Raw genomic sequence first — 6,394 nt, 5'->3', positions numbered from 1 at the left:
ATGCAGTGAGTGCATCCCTTAATTTTTCAAAGAATGTACTGGAAGTACTGAGTGGTCTGAGAAAACGTTTAATTCATGCACAGGACACAGAGTAGTTTTTGCAGAAACCAGTCCCACACCGAGTCAGACCACATTATCTGTTCAGGTGAAAGAGGGTAGTTAAGTATCAATACCTGAGGGCCTGATACCTAAAACAGATTTTACAGAAAACAGATGTGAGGGAACGTTTTGGGTTTCATGGTTAGTTTTTGTTGGTGTTTTAAGAGCATGAGGTGGAAATTGGACACACACCTCCCCAAACCTGTATTAAGAAGTATGATTTGCTAGGCCATGGTATGTATAGTAGTTGAATAAAAAACTGAAATCTTCCTTAAAAAAGATACCCTTCCATACACACATCTTGTTTTCTTTATAATGTCTTTATCATTCCAGAATAATCTCCCCTTTTCTTACACTACAGAACAATCCAAGAAGGTAGAAGCAAACAGGAGCTGATGCAGGTGCTTTGCCCCAGCAACAATGGAGATCTGGCCTTGGCAATGGTTGCTAGGCAATGGAGGAAATACAGTGGCCTCCTTGGAAACTGAAGGCCCTTAAGTGGTTTTGAAAGAACAAAAAAAGCAAAATGTTTTTTGTGGGTATACTGTATTTCATTTTGCTATGTTTAAGAGTCCGAAAGACACGTACTAAAAGAGAAATGGAATTTGTTTCAGGGACTGAAACAGAATAAAATATAGAAGGAATGGGTTTCGAATAACACCCCTCTTGGTCAGAAATTTGGGGTAAAAATTAAAAGTGTAACTGAAGAATTAACAAGCTTTTCTTCTTTTCTGTACTTCTAAAGGACCAGTGGAGATAGCGTTGCTGATAGTCTAGATAGCCATGATCCAGCACCTTTTGAAAGAAACCTGTAATCCTCAGTTTTTAATGACCAATGTGAGTTTCTAATCAATTTAACAAAGGATTTATTCTTTCAAGTAAAGAAAGGTCAAAATAAATCCCTAATAACTTATCAAATATTGTAATCATATTACCTGCTAAACTGTTTTTTATTTTAATTTTAATTTTTAATTTGATTAATTACATTTGTCCTATATCTTCTGTTAGATAAGTCCTAGGAGTCAAGGGTGAAGAAATAAGTATGCTTCTTAGGAAACTAAGATAAGAAAGCTTACACAACCAACACATCTAGTGTATTTACCCTTCTGTAAATCATTGATCTGGATATCTAATAATATTTTGTTGAAGGATCCAAGGACTTAATTTTATCAATATTTCTAGGTTGTTTGTTTTAGACTCACAATACTTTATGTGAACCTAAATAGTCTTAAATCAAAACAAAAGATAACATTGTGGACCCAATACATACAGGTTTGGTTGTTTGAATTATTGCTACATGGTAAGACTGTATATACTGTATTGAAGGGCACTTAAGAGATTTTTGCTGTTTCTGGAGGTTATGGCATTAAGACTAGCAAGTATGTGGATTTCACAATCATGGCAACTGGAATATTTTAGTTAACATATAAAAAAATAATAACAAATGTTCTAAGATGTGTGACCTAATAGTTGGTAGACTGGTGGCAGTAGATTCTCTGCACTCTAGGCAATGCTCTCTTCCCCTTGTAGGCTGAACTTTTTAAAGGTTTATAAGGCTAGAAGAGAAGCATCTGGCTAAGAGCACAAACAGTAATGAACAATCCAACTACAAAATGATAATGTTGCATTGCTCATCACATTACCTTTCCATTTTTTCGTATTAATTATTTACTTAGTTTCGTGTCTTGTCTTGAATGTGTGGAGTAGGTTACAGTGTGTATGTAACAAGTGTTAATTGCTACTTCAAAGTGTCATAACTGTGAACCTTAAAGCAACATAATGTTAAAACTATTCAAGGGTCTGAATGCTTTTGCAAGGCATTGTATGTTAATTATGGAAAACATAATCTTTTTCCGTCACATCACAAACAATGCTGAAGAAGATTGTGTGGTTGTAAGGGTCAGCTTCTGGTACACAGAGTGATAGAAGGTATGAAAACAAAAACTAAAAATATCAAGACAACATTGATTATCAGGATGTGTTTGACTACGTGGATGACATCAACAACATAGTCATACTTATAGTCATATTTTAGTCCAACTTGTCTTGCTGGGGTAAAGCTGACTTTCCATCATGCCCATTGTTGCCAAAGTGAGGACCACTGGAACACCGGAGCACATCCTCAGCTGCCGTACAAGGTGCCCAAGTGCCCAGGTGCTCAAGGCTGTGGTGGATTCCATCTATACTGGCACCCTGGCATAGCCCACAGCAAGGCAGCCCATGCCACAGAGAGAGAGACGTCCCTTAGGTATGACATCACCCTGGTGTATGAAATATATAAACAAGTCATCTTGCTGGAGGTTACAGTCCCATGGGAAGAGCACAAAGAGGAGGCCAATTAGAGGAAAAGGGCCAAGTACAAATACTGTACGTGGTGCCTTTCTATGGGCTGGAGGGTGAGCTGCATGCCCATTGATGTACAGCAGACTCACGGTGGCTTTATAGTAAATTCCCTGAATAAGACCTACAGCTTGCTGGGCTTCATGGGTAGTCAGAACAGGAAGGCCATTAGAGCTGCCACTGAGGCTGTGGAAAGAGCTTCAAGATGGCCGTGAATCAAAAGAAGTGATCTGTGGTTTCAGGGTTGTGCTAAATGGACAAAGGCTGGGGTCTGATCAACCTTGGTTGGGTTGCTTGGTGAGGGTGTCTGACGTTGAAAGACCTGAAACACCTGAAAACCTAAAGTTACATTACTGATTACACATTCAAGTGAGTCACACAGATATATGTTAGAAAAAAAACACTTCTTTACACATCAGCAAAGACATCTACATGGAATTTGGAAACAGAAAATGTAATGGTTACATTTAAACATAGAAATAGCTTGTATTGAACATAAAGAATTGTATAAGTACTTCAAAGTTAACAAAGATAAATGAAGTAGTTCAGGTGGGTAGCTGTGTCAGCATGCGTAGGCTGCAAAGGAGCAAGTAATAGGTTTATTCCATGCTGGAAAAAAGTAGAAAGAAAACACAACGTGGCTGCATCAAGGAAAAAAAAATCAATTCAGATTGGTAAGGAATGTCTGAGGGATTTGTACATTGGAATCGCAGCAATGATGGATGGATTAATGGATGCTGAATCAATCTCAGTATTCAAATGCAGACTGAAAAGCTATTGCTTCAGCCTAACCTACTCACACCTTACATCATAGCCTGCTGCAACCATGGCTGCTGGTACTGCTGAAAATGCCATTGTGTGTCTCTGTGTTGGCCCACCAGGTAGATATATCTGTTCTGACCAAACTATCCTATTCTCCTCCCCACATGTCCAGATGGCACCCGGGCTGGGCACCATCTGAGTTGGATGCTGCATCTCTGCCATGGATCCAAAAGAGACATTGTGGATATAGCTATCGATTTGGAGGATCTTGCTGGTCTACAGAGATCTGCATGGAATATTGCCATACAGAAGACATGATGGATGGATTAATACCCTTATTAATTGATGCCTTATTTTAATTGTATAATGTAAGCATGCCCAAAGGGGTTGGGCAGTCAGTTGACCTTGGACCGGTAAGGTTTTTTTTCTCCTTACTAAGGAGATTTTGGTTCCTCTCCTCTGTTGTCTTCTGGTCTTTCCTGTTCTGTATTCACAACCTGTATGGTCACCTGCATTGTTAAGTGCCTTCGGTCAACCTTGTTGTGAAAGGTGAAAATAAATTGAATTGAATTGAATCTCGTTACACACATTGAAGGACTTGAGCCTCCTCAAAAAGTAAAGTCGGCTCTGACCCTTCCTGTGAATTGCCTCGGTATTGTTGGTCCATTCCAGTATGTCATCAATGTGGATGGCTAGGATTTTTGTACGAGTTAACCATCTCCACGGTGCTCCCATGTAAGCAGGCGGGAGTAGGTTGGGCCTTCTTCCTCCTGAAGTCCACCACCAACTACTTGGTTTTAACCATGTTGATCTGCTGGTGGTTCTCCCCACACCACTCCACAAAGCTATTGTCCTCTGTACTACGTCTCCAGACCACCCTCAATACATTCCACAATTGCAGAGTCATCTGAGAACTTCTGCAGGTGGCATGACTTCGAGTTGTACTTAAAGTCAGAAGTATAGAGGGTGAAGAGGAAAGGAGAAAGGACTGTACCCTGAGGAGCTGTGGTCTGCCTGTCAGGTAGTCAGTAATCCAATGGATCATGAAGGTACCCACTTGCATCTCCTTCAGTTTCCTTGCTAGCAGTACTGGCTATATAGTGTTGAAGGCACTGGAGAAATCAAAAAACATAATCCTCACAATACTGCCTACAGTGGGCAAACTCCAATGGGTCTGTAGTCATTGAGGACAATGGGGCACCCTTTCTTTGGTATTGGGACCAAACATAATGTTTTCCAGAGCACAGGGACTCTCTCCAGGCACAGACTCAGGTTGAACAGGTGCTAGAGCACTCCTCTCAGCTGACCAGCGCAAGCCCTCAAGACTCTGGGACAGATGCCAACTGGTCCTGGAGCCTTGCCCTGGTAGAACCTCTTCGGCTCCCTCTTCACCTGTTCGACTTGATGGTTAGCCTGACCTGAGGAATGGTGGTCATAGCACAGTCAGCGGTGATGGTGCTAATGGAGGAGGTGTTGGAGACAGGCAGCTGTGGGGGCTGGTTATGGGGGCTGGCTAGGGGCTGTGAGTAGCTACTGCGGGTTATGCCTGTAGGCGGCCATGGCTGTGGGGGAATGGAGGAGGAGTAGGGCAATTGCAACTACGAGGGCTTCGGGGTTGAGTGGCTGTGGGGGAATGAGTGGTGAACAACAGAGAGGGCCCTGCATCAAACATATTAAAGAAATGGTTCAGTTTATTGGCCATCTCATGGTTCCCTTCGTTACTCCCCCAGTCTGCTTTGAGCCAGTCTCTCTCAGACCGCTCCATACAGTACATCCTTCATACTATTCATTTGCATCTTGTCCTCTACCCTCCTCCTGTAGGTGTCCTTACTCTCCTTTAACTTCCGCTTTAGTTCCCTTTCTCCCCGCTTGACCTCTTCCCTGTCTCCCCTCCTAAAGGCTATCTTGTCATTCAGAAAAGCCTTCAGGTCACTGGTGATCCAGGGTTTATTATCGGGAAAGCAGTGTACTTCTTTGGTAGGTATTATCCATACAGAAGTTGATGTAGTCAGTAACAAAGTCCACCATGCTGTCAATGACGTCTCCGTGTGGCTCTCACAGCACATCCCAGTTTGTAGAGTCCAGAGCACCACATAGATCCTCCATAGACCTCCATCCTCCATCCACTATAGTTAACAACATGAGTTCTAAGGTCTGCAATAATTTTTAATAATCTTAACAAATACAACTTCATTTAGCAATCTTCAGAGTTATTTTCAAGTTTAAAAACGAATCAACTAAAATAAACCTACTATGTCAGTCAGTGAACATGAACATGCTGGTGTAGTGCAAGAATGGGGCAAAAACCCAAAAGATAGCATCTGTTACCTGGTGCAAAACATGTAGCTGTACATGGTACCAGTCAGTGACTTTCATAGTAGGTTCCCTGTTAAACAACCCTGTCTATAACAAATGTTATATAATTAGCAATTAATTTCTGTATGTCATTTCTGTTCGATCTATTAAAAGGATTTTGTCACTTTCTTAATATTAGCTTTATAAATGTCTGGCTGTAACTATATTTTGATTTTGATTTTTAACAAGCAACAAATTAAAAAATTAACAGGCAAGCAGCAAATTAAAAAAGTAAGATCGATAGCCCTGACACATACAGAATGACAAGTTGAAGAATCCCTACCTGCAGTAACTCCTTGAGTATTTTTTGGGAGTCTATGACACAATATGCTATACCCTTGACTTCCGCCAGCAATTTCTGCCAAAGGAGGATTTACGTGTAAATCATATGTGTACAGTGCAGTTTGAGCATTCCTAAACCCTCTTAAATTTGATTACTGCAGTATTATTACTTGTAAATACGCCATAAACCCATGAGATACCTTCTGTTTAAGACCACTATATTTTGGATTTCAATGACTCAACAATCATAGGTCTTTCTATTTCAATTGAAGTCAGAATGCATTAGGATCTATGGATCTTTCCTGACAGACTGCTGCCATTACCACAGATATTGGTGTTACTGGCACATCACCAAAGCCATTGTAAGTGCCAGTAACACCAGTACTTTAATCAGCCTATGCCAATAGGAATGAAGACACTATGTTATAAATGGAAGCTGTTATAAGCAAAAGAAAAAGTGTTTTTTCTAATTTAATGGGTAACATTCATTTTCATCTTATTGAGTTATTGATTGTTCTCATTTCTATTTTTTGGCTTCACTCATGCCCTAGTGCAG

Source organism: Lepisosteus oculatus, chromosome 27 (assembly GCF_040954835.1).
Source record: "Lepisosteus oculatus isolate fLepOcu1 chromosome 27, fLepOcu1.hap2, whole genome shotgun sequence".
NCBI classification, from domain to species: Eukaryota; Metazoa; Chordata; class Actinopteri; order Semionotiformes; family Lepisosteidae; genus Lepisosteus; species Lepisosteus oculatus.
Note: the sequence above shows the minus strand (reverse complement) of the source record.